General features: G+C 54.9%; 1 long non-coding RNA gene across 1 annotated transcript; it reads right to left on the reverse strand.

The window, feature by feature from the left end:
• Positions 1 to 332: 332 nt before the first annotated feature.
• Positions 333 to 6,098, reverse strand: LOC139827480 (uncharacterized). Its single transcript, XR_011738027.1, has 4 exons — positions 2,970 to 6,098; positions 2,423 to 2,502; positions 1,336 to 2,111; positions 333 to 1,076 (listed from the first exon to the last, which is right to left on the reverse strand). It is a non-coding gene; the product is annotated as an uncharacterized lncRNA (long non-coding RNA).
• Positions 6,099 to 14,431: the final 8,333 nt, after the last annotated feature.

Genomic DNA, 14,431 nt, shown 5'->3' on the forward strand with positions numbered 1-14,431 from the left:
ATCAGCCAATCCTTTATCCACTACTACATCTGTGGTCAGTGCATTTTTGCCTAATCTATCTACAGGATCCCCCTCCTTCCCTGGCAAGGGAGGAGCAGAAGGTTCACAATTAGTTGCAACCCGCGCAACTACTTCCTTCTGAGTCGCTATTAAAGCAGACATAATTTTTGCCCAAGTAGATAAATATTCACAAGCAGCTTTATCTCCAGTTGCTGCCTGTTCATATAATTCTCGTTCAACTTTCTGCCATGCCTCCAACTAAAATGTACCAGTTGTAGGAAAGTCCAGCACATGATCAGCAAGCCTTTCTTATAAAGTCATTAATCGGACTACTGGTACATTGTGATTTTGCTTTCTTAATAAAAGTTGAAGGACATCTAGGGTTTGTTTGGTTCAAGGGATAACTTCCCTCCTATGGTTCCAAATTGCTCATCTTTTCTTGCTGATGGGCGCACGCTGTGGTTTCTGTTTCCTGGCTCTGTTTCCCTGTCCTTGTTCAATTGGGCTTTGCCACCAGAACGGCTGCTGCCTTTACAGCCGCACTCAAAGTCCCTGTTCGGGTGCCATTTGTAGTGAATGTGGCACCGACTCTCTTTTAAGGTGAGACAAGAGACATTTGTTACAAACTCAGGTTTGCATTTATATTCGCTATGATGCTTGCTCAAGCATTTGCTGATTTGGTAAGTTCGTCATAACATAAGTGATATATTGTTACTGCCATAAAAGCATCGTTGTCTATACCACAAGCTACCCCCGTCATCCCCCTTGATGTATCATTCCTGTACCAATCCCTCTGTCCTCGATGTATCACGTAGCATACAGTACTTGCTTCTTGTGTTATTCCACTAATGATTGTTCTCACGCTGTCAACTCTCACAGTTTCTCATAGGCCCAATGTCAGAATACTGCCACAATCACCTTTCTCCTTCCTTGAGCTCTCCTGACCTGCGGTTCCACCACCGTTGTCTTCTTTCTTGATCCCTCTTGACTCACAGGTGCCCTCCAATCCTCTTTCTCGATCACTCTTCCTCACAGGTTCGCCTCCTTCCTTGCTTTTCCTTTGCACACGGCTCCACCTGAAGAGAAACACACAGAGGACTGAGCTACATCAGCCCCAGGGCACTACAGTCAGACGGGGGCTGAATCTAGGGGCTGACACCTCCCCACACCCCACAGCGTGCCCGCCTTGCCTTGGCCCCGGCCCCTCACACAGCCCTTCCCCTCAGCTCTGCCCCTCCGCTGCAGCACAGCTTCCGCACATGCCCTGCTCAGGCTGGACCCCAGTTTCATGGGTTAGAGATATCATAGCTCCGTACAAATCCCCACGGTCCTCACCTGCTGTTTGGTGCTTGCGGAGGGTCACACTCACTGTGCCCCAGGCCACTGGCCCTGCCCGGCCCTGCGGGAGTGTCTGGAGCTGCCGGCTGGTTCTCCAGCTTTAGGGTCACCCGCAGAAGCCCGCTCTCCTCAGCTCTGCACACCCATCCAGTTGCGCCGCCCAGGCAAAGTCAGCTTCACCCTCTGCTCTACACCTCACCTGCAAACAACCAACTCTTCAACTGACAACTGTCCAAAACCCACCGACAAACTCTCCACACCTCAGCCTTTCGTTTGCAACTGCTGCCTCTAGTGCATCTCACAGACAAGCCTTCAAAATCCCCTCATCCTGCAATAACACTCCAGCACTGATCACCTGTGGGAACAACTACCACAATACCAGGCAAACACCAACCAGTTCTGGCACGGAAATATCACTTTCTCCTCAAGATTCCACCCTACACCAACTGCTGACAAACACACGCTGTCCTCACCAAAGCCAAACGCTGCAACAACCAGCGACAACTCAAATTTGCGTGGGCGGTGCAAAATTGCAGGGGTGAGCTAACGCAGAGCTGGGCTTGAAAGCTGCGGAGTGTGCACCCTGTGGTATAACGTGGCGAGCTACTGCCATTCTGCCTTCTCCCTGGGAGAAGCGCGTGAGCAGAGGCTGCTTCAAGGCACGATGGGAACGGTTTGGTTCTCCGGGTCTCTCAGGGCGAGAGCGATAAATGTGATCTGTGTCATGGCGCAGGAACTTCCCGTACCCTTGCTCCTCCATTCGGTCTCGGGTGCTGCAAGAGAGGGAGCGAGAGATTCAGGACAAGATTGACAACCTCGGCGTCCCCGTCCCAGCCACGGGTCACCCAAACCTGCAGACATCCCGGGAGGCCCCCTAAGATTTACACTCCCCTATGCCCCACCCTTGAAGCCTGGACATCGCCAGAACCATAGAGCAAGTATTTCTTGAGGAGGCACCCAAAGGGTCCGTGTTCTCTTTCAGGCAGGTGCTAGCGCAAGATTGCAAATCATCTCACAGCTACCAGGAAGGTAAAAAATAACGTCTTGAAATGGGAAAGGAACAGGTATTGTTTCTCTTCATCACCTCCCTCATTGCCACGTTATCAAGGTCTCCCGCAATGTTCCACAGGAAACTTGAAGCTTGGAATTCCTGGTATTCTGAACCTGGGCAAGAAAGGAAGAAAAGCATGAGACTGATCATAAAGAGGGTGGCTGCTCGTAACATGGAAAGAGCAGTAACAAGGTAAAAAGATATCACTTTTCCTTAGAGAGCTCTCAAAGCTGCCTGTTAAGGACAAGAAAAACAAACTTGTGACGGACCATTACTTAAAATCCAAGGCCCAGGAAGCGATCTAATGTACATTGAAACGCGGGCCACGAGACAGTGGAAGTGCCACGAGCTGAGACTGAAGGGACAGAGGATGAATTTCCAAAGAAGTTTAGGTTTCGATGTCAAAACGGAAAATTCTACGTCATTAAAATATAATGCAAAAGTCAGTGTAAAATCAAGTAAGGCAACGACTCCAAATGAACTCCCAGGCGCTTCAGTCACTCAGGAGATCAAAAATGCGGATCATTTCTCACCTGCCCACCTCCCAAACCCCAGCCTATGTCCCCTGCTTCCAGCTTACCTGAGCCCAGATTAAAGGAGGATTTCAGAGGCCATGCCAAGTTCTGCTGCTCCTCGTTCGGGTTGCCAGTCTTCCTCCTCGCTCTGGAATTGCAGGTCAACCGCCTTCCTGTTCTTCTTTGATTGACGCTGAGCTGCCGCGTTACCCGCTGCCGTCTGAGCGGATCTCGGGGAGCCTCTGGAACCGCCAGAGCGCTCCCCCCACCAACATTCTCTTGCCTTGTTTTCGGGGTTCCTCTTCACCAGCTGAGGCGCCCTCCCACCCCCCGCCGCCCTCTTACCTTTTTCTAGAGGTCTCTTGAGCCACCAGCAAGCTCCCCCGCACCTTCCCTCAGCGATCTTGGCCCGCCAGAGGCCTGCCCCTCGTCAGCCTCCTCCCCTTTTCCTGGGTGCTGCTTGAACCACTGGTGGGCTCCCCTCCACCATCCTCTCGTCCTTTGTAGGGGAGTCTCGTGACTCACCAGAGCGCTCTCCGCCGTTGCCTTGCTGGGGTTATTGACACCGCTTGACTTGCCAGAGCGCTCCCCCTCGCAGTTCTCTTGTTGGATTTCTTGGGACCTTTTGAACCATTGGAACAACGGGAATGCTCCCCCCCACTGTGACCTTGCCTTTCTTCAGTGCGATCTTGACGTGCTGGAGCACTTCCCCGCGCCGTCCTCTTGCCTTTTACTGGGGAGTCTCTTGAATATCCACAGCACTCCCCCCTGCCATCCTTTACCAGATTTTTTGACACTTCTTGACATCTCGGAGTGCTCTCACTCACCCTTGTCTTGCCTATTTTCAGGGCGCTCCTGTCCCGCTGGATGCTCCTCCCTGCTGTCCTATTGCCAGATTGAGAATTCTCGACCTGTCCCAGCGCTACCCCACCGTCCTTCTGCCTTCTACCTGGGAAGTCACTTGAAGAACTGGAGCGCTCCCCCCTGCTGTCCTCTTGCCTTTCTTCACTGAGATTTTGGCCTGCCAGAGCACTGCTCCCTGTTGTCCTCTTACTAGATTTCTTGGGACCTCTTGACCCACTGGGTTTCTCCTCCTGCTGTCCTTTTGCCTTTCTTTAGTACAATCTCAGCCTGCTGGAGCGCTCCCCCTCGCCGTCCTGCTGCTGGATTTCTTGGAACCTCTTGACCCCTTAGGGCGTTCCCCCTGCCACCCTCTTGTGGTTTTTGGGGGAGTCTTGTGATCAACCAGGCCGTTTCCCCCCACCATCCTCTTCCCCTTTTCCTGGGTGCTTCTTGATCCACCAGAGTGCTCTCAAAGCTGCCTGTTACCATCCTCTAACCATTCTCTTGCCTTTTTTGGTGGAGTCTTGTGACTCACCGGAGCGTTCTCCACCATTGTCTTGCTGGATTTGTTGACATCGCTTGACCTGCCGGAGCGCTCCCCCTCACAGTTCTCTTCCTGGATATCTTGGGACATTTTGAACCACTGGGGGGCTCCCACCCGCCATCCTCTTACCGCATTTATTGAGACGTCCTGATCTGCCAGAGCGTTCCCCCTCGCCGTCCTTTTGCTGGATTTCTTGGGATGCCTTAAACAACTGTGGGGCTCCCACCCACCATCCTCTAACCGCATTTATCGAGATTTCCTGATCTGCTGGAGCGCTCCCCCTTGCCGTCCTCTTGCTGGATTTCTTGGGATCTCTTGGACCACTGGGGGGGCTCCCACCCGCCATCCTCTTACCGCATTTATTGAGACTTCCTGATCTGCTGGATTGCTCTCCCCCTGGCCTTCCTCTTGCACTTTTTTGGGGGAGTCTTCTTCACACATCCGAGCGCTCTCCCTCACCCTTGTCTTGCCTCTAGTCAGGGCGCTCTTCTCCCGCTGGAACGCTCCTCCCCACCACCCTATTGCCAGACTGAGAATTCTTGACCTGCTGCAGTCCTGCCCGGCCATGCTCCTGCCTTCTGCCTGGGAAGTCACTTGAAGAACTGGAGCGCTCTCCCCCGCTGTCCTCTTGCCTCTCCTCAGTGGGATTTTGGCCTGCTAAAGAGCTCCTCCCTGTCGTCCTCTTGCTGGATTTCTTGGGACTTCTTGACCCATTAGGGCGTTCCCCCTGCCACCCTCTTGTGGTTTTTGGGGGAGTCTTGTGACCAACCAGGCCGTTTCCCCCCACCATCCTCTTCCCCTTTTCCTGGGTGCTTCTTGATCCACCAGAGTGCTCCCCTGCACCATTCTTTTGCCTTTTTTGGGAGAGTCTTGTGACTCGCCGGAGAGTTCTCCACCATTGTCTTGCTGGATTTCTTGACATCGCTTGACCTGCCGGAGCGCTCCCCCTCGCAGTTCTCTTGCTGGATTTCTTGGGACGTCTTAAACAACTGAGGGGCTCACACCCACCATCCTCTAACTGCATTTATCGACATTTCCTGATCTGCCGGAGCGCTCGCCCCTGCTGTCCTCTTGCTGGGTTTCTTGGGACCTCTTGACCCACACGAGCTCTCCTCCCCACCGTCTTCTTGCCGGACTTATCGAGACTTCTTGACCCGCCAGAGTGTTCCCCCTCATCATCCTCCTGCCTTTTTCTGGGGATTCTCTTCAACAACTGAAGAGCTCCCCCGCACTGTCCTCTTCCCTTTTTTCTGGGTGATTCGTGAATCACCGGTGAGCTTCTCCTTACCACCCTCTTGGGCTTTTTTCAGAGCAACCTTGACCCATCAGAGCACCCCCTCACCGTCCTCTTGCCAGATGTACTGAGGGTTCTTCATCTGCCACAGCGCTCCCCCACGCCGTCCTCTTGCTGGATTTCCTGGAACCTTGGGAACCACTGAGGGGCTCCCACCCACCATCCTTTTACCGCATTTATCGAGACTTCCTGACCTGCTGGAGCGCTCCCCCTCGCCGTCCTCTTGCTGGATTTCTTGGGTCCTCTTGACCCATTAGGGCGTTCCCCCTGCCACCCTCTTGTGTTTTCTGGGGGAGTCTTGTGACCAACCAGAGTGCTCCCCCCCACTATCTTCTTCCCCTTTTCCTGGGTGCTTCTTGATCCACCAGAGTGCTCCCCTGCACCATTCTCTTGCCTTTTTTTGGGGGAATCTTGTGACTCACCGGAGCGTTTTCCACCATTGTCTTGCTGGATTTCTTGACACCGCTTGACCTGTTGGAGCGCTCCCCCTCACAGTTCTCTTGCTGGATATCTTGGGATCTCTTGGACCACTGGGGGGCTCCCACCCGCCATCCTCTTACCGCATTTATTGAGATTTCCTGATCTGCTGGATTGCTCTCCCCACCGGCCTTCCTCTTGCACTTTTTGGGGGAGTCTTCTTGACACGTCCGAGTGCTCTCCCTCACCCTTGTCTTGCCTCTAGTCAGGGCGCTCTTCTCCCGCTGGAACGCTCCTCCCCGCCATCCTATTGCCAGACTGAGAATTCTTGACCTGCCGCAGTCCTGCCCCGCCATGCTCCTGCCTTCTGCCTGGGAAGTCACTTGAAGAACTGGAGCGCTCTCCCCCGCTGTCCTCTTGCCTCTCCTCAGTGGGATTTTGGCCTGCTAAAGAGCTCCTCCCTGTCGTCCTCTTGCTGGATTTCTTGGGACTTCTTGACCCATTAGGGCGTTCCCCCTGCCACCCTCTTGTGGTTTTTGGGGGAGTCTTGTGACCAACCAGGCCGTTTCCCCCCACCATCCTCTTCCCCTTTTCCTGGGTGCTTCTTGATCCACCAGAGTGCTCCCCTGCACCATTCTTTTGCCTTTTTTGGGAGAGTCTTGTGACTCGCCGGAGAGTTCTCCACCATTGTCTTGCTGGATTTCTTGACATCGCTTGACCTGCCGGAGCGCTCCCCCTCGCAGTTCTCTTGCTGGATTTCTTGGGACGTCTTAAACAACTGAGGGGCTCACACCCACCATCCTCTAACTGCATTTATCGACATTTCCTGATCTGCCGGAGCGCTCGCCCCTGCTGTCCTCTTGCTGGGTTTCTTGGGACCTCTTGACCCACACGAGCTCTCCTCCCCACCGTCTTCTTGCCGGACTTATCGAGACTTCTTGACCCGCCAGAGTGTTCCCCCTCATCATCCTCCTGCCTTTTTCTGGGGATTCTCTTCAACAACTGAAGAGCTCCCCCGCACTGTCCTCTTCCCTTTTTTCTGGGTGATTCGTGAATCACCGGTGAGCTTCTCCTTACCACCCTCTTGGGATTTTTTCAGAGCAACCTTGACCCATCAGAGCACCCCCTCACCATCCTCTTGCCAGATGTACTGAGGGTTCTTCATCTGCCACAGCGCTCCCCCACGCCGTCCTCTTGCTGGATTTCCTGGAACCTTGGGAACCACTGAGGGGCTCCCACCCACCATCCTTTTACCGCATTTATTGAGACGTCCTGATCTGCCAGAGCGCTCCCCCTCGCCGTCCTCTTGCTGGATTTCTTGGGACCTCTTGGACCACTGGGGGGGCTCCCACCCGCCATCCTCTTACCGCATTTATCGAGACTTCCTGATCTGCTGGAGCGCTCCCCCTCGCCGTCCTCTTGCTGGATTTCTTGGGTCCTCTTGACCCATTAGGGCGTTCCCCCTGCCACCCTCTTGTGTTTTCTGGGGGAGTCTTGTGACCAACCAGAGTGCTCCCCCCCACCATCTTCTTCCCCTTTTCCTGGGTGCTTCTTGATCCACCAGAGTGCTCCCCTGCACCATTCTCTTGCCTTTTTTTGGGGGAATCTTGTGACTCACCGGAGCGTTTTCCACCATTGTCTTGCTGGATTTCTTGACACCGCTTGACCTGTTGGAGCGCTCCCCCTCACAGTTCTCTTGCTGGATATCTTGGGACCTCTTGAACCACTGGGGAGCTCCCACCTGCCACCTTCTTACCGCATTTATTGAGACTTCCTGATCTGCTGGATTGCTCTCCCCACCGGCCTTCCTCTTGCACTTTTTGGGGGAGTCTTCTTGACACGTCCGAGTGCTCTCCCTCACCCTTGTCTTGCCTCTAGTCAGGGCGCTCTTCTCCCGCTGGAACGCTCCTCCCCGCCATCCTATTGCCAGACTGAGAATTCTTGACCTGCCGCAGTCCTGCCCCGCCATGCTCCTGCCTTCTGCCTGGGAAGTCACTTGAAGAACTGGAGCGCTCTCCCCCGCTGTCCTCTTGCCTTTCCTCAGTGGGATTTTGGCCTGCTAAAGAGCTCCTCCCTGTCGTCCTCTTGCTGGATTTCTTGGGACTTCTTGACCCATTAGGGCGTTCCCCCTGCCACCCTCTTGTGGTTTTTGGGGGAGTCTTGTGACCAACCAGGCCGTTTCCCCCCACCATCCTCTTCCCCTTTTCCTGGGTGCTTCTTGATCCACCAGAGTGCTCCCCTGCACCATTCTTTTGCCTTTTTTGGGAGAGTCTTGTGACTCGCCGGAGAGTTCTCCACCATTGTCTTGCTGGATTTCTTGACATCGCTTGACCTGCCGGAGCGCTCCCCCTCGCAGTTCTCTTGCTGGATTTCTTGGGACGTCTTAAACAACTGAGGGGCTCACACCCACCATCCTCTAACTGCATTTATCGAGATTTCCTGATCTGCCGGAGCGCTCGCCCCTGCTGTCCTCTTGCTGGGTTTCTTGGGACCTCTTGACCCACACGAGCTCTCCTCCCCACCGTCTTCTTGCCGGACTTATCGAGACTTCTTGACCCGCCAGAGTGTTCCCCCTCATCATCCTCCTGCCTTTTTCTGGGGATTCTCTTCAACAACTGAAGAGCTCCCCCGCACTGTCCTCTTCCCTTTTTTCTGGGTGATTCGTGAATCACCGGTGAGCTTCTCCTTACCACCCTCTTGGGCTTTTTTCAGAGCAACCTTGACCCATCAGAGCACCCCCTCACCGTCCTCTTGCCAGATGTACTGAGGGTTCTTCATCTGCCACAGCGCTCCCCCACGCCGTCCTCTTGCTGGATTTCCTGGAACCTTGCGAACCACTGAGGGGCTCCCACCCACCATCCTTTTACCGCATTTATCGAGACTTCCTGACCTGCTGGAGCGCTCCCCTTCGCCGTCCTCTTGCTGGATTTCTTGGGTCCTCTTGACCCATTAGGGCGTTCTCCCTGCCACCCTCTTGTGTTTTCTGGGGGAGTCTTGTGACCAACCAGAGTGCTCCCCCCCACCATCTTCTTCCCCTTTTCCTGGGTGCTTCTTGATCCACCAGAGTGCTCCCCTGCACCATTCTCTTGCCTTTTTTTGGGGGAATCTTGTGACTCACCGGAGCGTTTTCCACCATTGTCTTGCTGGATTTCTTGACACCGCTTGACCTGTTGGAGCGCTCCCCCTCACAGTTCTCTTGCTGGATATCTTGGGACCTCTTGAACCACTGGGGAGCTCCCACCTGCCACCTTCTTACCGCATTTATTGAGACTTCCTGATCTGCTGGATTGCTCTCCCCACCGGCCTTCCTCTTGCACTTTTTGGGGGAGTCTTCTTGACACGTCCGAGTGCTCTCCCTCACCCTTGTCTTGCCTCTAGTCAGGGCGCTCTTCTCCCGCTGGAACGCTCCTCCCCGCCATCCTATTGCCAGACTGAGAATTCTTGACCTGCCGCAGTCCTGCCCCGCCATGCTCCTGCCTTCTGCCTGGGAAGTCACTTGAAGAACTGGAGCGCTCTCCCCCGCTGTCCTCTTGCCTTTCCTCAGTGGGATTTTGGCCTGCTAAAGAGCTCCTCCCTGTCGTCCTCTTGCTGGATTTCTTGGGACTTCTTGACCCATTAGGGCGTTCCCCCTGCCACCCTCTTGTGGTTTTTGGGGGAGTCTTGTGACCAACCAGGCCGTTTCCCCCCGCCATCCTCTTCCCCTTTTCCTGGGTGCTTCTTGATCCACCAGAGTGCTCCCCTGCACCATTCTTTTGCCTTTTTTGGGAGAGTCTTGTGACTCGCCGGAGAGTTCTCCACCATTGTCTTGCTGGATTTCTTGACATCGCTTGACCTGCCGGAGCGCTCCCCCTCGCAGTTCTCTTGCTGGATTTCTTGGGACGTCTTAAACAACTGAGGGGCTCACACCCACCATCCTCTAACTGCATTTATCGACATTTCCTGATCTGCCGGAGCGCTCGCCCCTGCTGTCCTCTTGCTGGGTTTCTTGGGACCTCTTGACCCACACGAGCTCTCCTCCCCACCGTCTTCTTGCCGGACTTATCGAGACTTCTTGACCCGCCAGAGTGTTCCCCCTCATCATCCTCCTGCCTTTTTCTGGGAATTCTCTTCAACAACTGAAGAGCTCCCCCGCACTGTCCTCTTCCCTTTTTTCTGGGTGATTCGTGAATCACCGGTGAGCTTCTCCTTACCACCCTCTTGGGCTTTTTTCAGAGCAACCTTGACCCATCAGAGCACCCCCTCACCGTCCTCTTGCCAGATGTACTGAGGGTTCTTCATCTGCCACAGCGCTCCCCCACGCCGTCCTCTTGCTGGATTTCCTGGAACCTTGGGAACCACTGAGGGGCTCCCACCCACCATCCTTTTACCGCATTTATTGAGACGTCCTGATCTGCCAGAGCGCTCCCCCTCGCCGTCCTCTTGCTGGATTTCTTGGGACCTCTTGGACCACTGGGGGGGCTCCCACCCGCCATCCTCTTACCGCATTTATCGAGACTTCCTGACCTGCTGGAGCGCTCCCCCTCGCCGTCCTCTTGCTGGATTTCTTGGGTCCTCTTGACCCATTAGGGCGTTCCCCCTGCCACCCTCTTGTGTTTTCTGGGGGAGTCTTGTGACCAACCAGAGTGCTCCCCCCCACCATCTTCTTCCCCTTTTCCTGGGTGCTTCTTGATCCACCAGAGTGCTCCCCTGCACCATTCTCTTGCCTTTTTTTGGGGGAATCTTGTGACTCACCGGAGCGTTTTCCACCATTGTCTTGCTGGATTTCTTGACACCGCTTGACCTGTTGGAGCGCTCTCCCTCACAGTTCTCTTGCTGGATATCTTGGGACCTCTTGAACCACTGGGGAGCTCCCACCTGCCACCTTCTTACCGCATTTATTGAGACTTCCTGATCTGCTGGATTGCTCTCCCCACCGGCCTTCCTCTTGCACTTTTTGGGGGAGTCTTCTTGACACGTCTGAGTGCTCCCCCTCACCCTTGTCTTGCCTCTAGTCAGGGCGCTCTTCTCCCGCTGGAACGCTCCTCCCCGCCATCCTATTGCCAGACTGAGAATTCTTGACCTGCCGCAGTCCTGCCCCGCCATGCTCCTGCCTTCTGCCTGGGAAGTCACTTGAAGAACTGGAGCGCTCTCCCCCGCTGTCCTCTTGCCTTTCCTCAGTGGGATTTTGGCCTGCTAAAGAGCTCCTCCCTGTTGTCCTCTTGCTGGATTTCTTGGGACTTCTTGACCCATTAGGGCGTTCCCCCTGCCACCCTCTTGTGGTTTTTGGGGGAGTCTTGTGACCAACCAGGCCGTTTCCCCCCACCACCCTCTTCCCCTTTTCCTGGGTGCTTCTTGATCCACCAGAGTGCTCCCCTGCACCATTCTTTTGCCTTTTTTGGGAGAGTCTTGTGACTCGCCGGAGAGTTCTCCACCATTGTCTTGCTGGATTTCTTGACATCGCTTGACCTGCCGGAGCGCTCCCCCTCGCAGTTCTCTTGCTGGATTTCTTGGGACGTCTTAAACAACTGAGGGGCTCACACCCACCATCCTCTAACTGCATTTATCGACATTTCCTGATCTGCCGGAGCGCTCGCCCCTGCTGTCCTCTTGCTGGGTTTCTTGGGACCTCTTGACCCACACGAGCTCTCCTCCCCACCGTCTTCTTGCCGGACTTATCGAGACTTCTTGACCCGCCAGAGTGTTCCCCCTCATCATCCTCCTGCCTTTTTCTGGGGATTCTCTTCAACAAGTGAAGAGCTCCCCCGCACTGTCCTCTTCCCTTTTTTCTGGGTGATTCGTGAATCACCGGTGAGCTTCTCCTTACCACCCTCTTGGGCTTTTTTCAGAGCAACCTTGACCCATTAGAGCACCCCCTCACCGTCCTCTTGCCAAATGTACTGAGGGTTCTTCATCTGCCACAGCGCTCCCCCACGCCGTCCTCTTGCTGGATTTCCTGGAACCTTGGGAACCACTGAGGGGCTCCCACCCACCATCCTTTTACCGCATTTATTGAGACGTCCTGATCTGCCAGAGCGCTCCCCCTCGCCGTCCTCTTGCTGGATTTCTTGGGACCTCTTGGACCACTGGGGGGGCTCCCACCCGCCATCCTCTTACCGCATTTATCGAGACTTCCTGATCTGCTGGAGCGCTCCCCCTCGCTGTCCTCTTGCTGGATTTCTTGGGTCCTCTTGACCCATTAGGGCGTTCCCCCTGCCACCCTCTTGTGTTTTCTGGGGGAGTCTTGTGACCAACCAGAGTGCTCCCCCCCACCATCTTCTTCCCCTTTTCCTGGGTGCTTCTTGATCCACCAGAGTGCTCCCCTGCACCATTCTCTTGCCTTTTTTTGGGGGAATCTTGTGACTCACCGGAGCGTTTTCCACCATTGTCTTGCTGGATTTCTTGACACCGCTTGACCTGTTGGAGCGCTCCCCCTCACAGTTCTCTTGCTGGATATCTTGGGACCTCTTGAACCACTGGGGAGCTCCCACCTGCCACCTTCTTACCGCATTTATTGAGACTTCCTGATCTGCTGGATTGCTCTCCCCACCGGCCTTCCTCTTGCACTTTTTGGGGGAGTCTTCTTGACACGTCCGAGTGCTCTCCCTCACCCTTGTCTTGCCTCTAGTCAGGGCGCTCTTCTCCCGCTGGAACGCTCCTCCCCGCCATCCTATTGCCAGACTGAGAATTCTTGACCTGCCGCAGTCCTGCCCCGCCATGCTCCTGCCTTCTGCCTGGGAAGTCACTTGAAGAACTGGAGCGCTCTCCCCCGCTGTCCTCTTGCCTTTCCTCAGTGGGATTTTGGCCTGCTAAAGAGCTCCTCCCTGTCGTCCTCTTGCTGGATTTCTCGGTACCTCTTGACCCACTGGGTCTCTCCTCCTGCCGTCCTTTTGCCTTTCCTTAGTACATTCTTGGTCTGCTGGAGTGCTCCCCCCCACCATCCTCTTGCTGGATTTCTCGGGACCCCTTGTCCCATATAGGACATTCCCCCCCACCACCATCCTGTTGTGTTTTTTAGGAGAGTCTTGTGATCGACCAGAGCGCTCCCCCCTTGACATCCTCTTCCCCTTTTTCTGGGTGACTTTTGAACCACTGGTGAACTCTCCCCCATCATCCTCTTGCCACATATATTGAGACTTGTTGATCCGCCAGAGCGCTTCCCCCACTGTCCTCTTGCCAGATTTACTGATACCTCTTGTCCTGTCAGAGCGCTCCCTCTCGCAGTCCTCTTTGTTCAGTTTGTAGGGTAGGAGGGGGGATCTCTGATTACAGAAAGGTCCCTTTGTTCTAGGAGACATTCCCTTGCTCCATGCTTCAGGTTGCCCATCTTCCCTCTCATTTTCAATGTGCACGTCCATCACCTTCCTCCTCTTCTTTCTTGATCCCTCGACTCCCGGATGAACTCAAATCCTCTTTCTTGATCACTCTTTCTCGTAAGTTCACAACCTTACTTTCCTTTCTTGCTTTCGCCTTTGTGAGCTGCTCCACCCAAACCGAAATGCCCTGAAGACAGAAATACACCCACCCCAAGCCCGTACAGTCACATAGGGGGTGAGTCCGGTCGCTGACGCATCCCCACATCCCACAGCAAGCCCACCTTGCCTTGGCCCCGGCCCCCCGCACAGGCCTTCCCACCAACCCAGCCCCTCCGTAGCAGCACAGTTTCCCAGCATGCACCCCACAAAGACTTTCTTTGCCAGTCACCCCTGGCACTTACAGCAACACACCACATCAGCATCAAGAGCCCTGGGAGTGGAGAGCTGGCCAGGCCCTCACCCCGGCAGGATCCTCTTCCCCCTCCTTTAGCTGATGGCAGACAGACAAGACACCTCCCAAGAGGTGTCCAGCCCTCTCTCTCAACCACTCATGAGTACAAAAGCCCAGCCTCTACTCACCCACCCCGCCTCCCAAAACCCCACCAGCAGCCCCTGGTCCCAGCTGAACAGCAGCCAGTGCTGAAGATCTGGCTCGTGTTGTCGGACACAACCTTCCCATGGATGTCTGAGCCCCTGAGCAGTTTCCAGGGGTGGGAGGGCGCAGTCCTGATTACAGGGAGGTCCCTGTCCCAAGGGGGACATTTTCTTCCTCCTCACTCCTGACTCGCAGCTCCATCACCTTCCTCCTCTTCTTTCTTGATCCCTCCTGACTCGCAGGTCTACCACCGTCATCTTCTTTCTTGATCCCTGTTGACTTGCAGATGCACTCCAATCCTCTTTCTTGATCGCTCTTCCTCGTAGGTTCACCACCTTCCTCTTCTTTCTTGCTTTCACCTTTGCGAGCTGCTCCACCCGAACAGAGATGCACAGAAAACAAAAATATACCCACCCCAGGCCCGTACAGTCACACGAGGGGGCGAGTCCGGTCGCTGACGCATCCCCACACCCCACCACAAGGCCACCTTGCCTTGGCCCCGGCCCCCCGCACAGGCCTTCCCACCAACCCAGCCCCTCCGT

Source organism: Patagioenas fasciata, chromosome 3, assembly GCF_037038585.1.
Source record: "Patagioenas fasciata isolate bPatFas1 chromosome 3, bPatFas1.hap1, whole genome shotgun sequence".
Classification (NCBI taxonomy): domain Eukaryota; kingdom Metazoa; phylum Chordata; class Aves; order Columbiformes; family Columbidae; genus Patagioenas; species Patagioenas fasciata.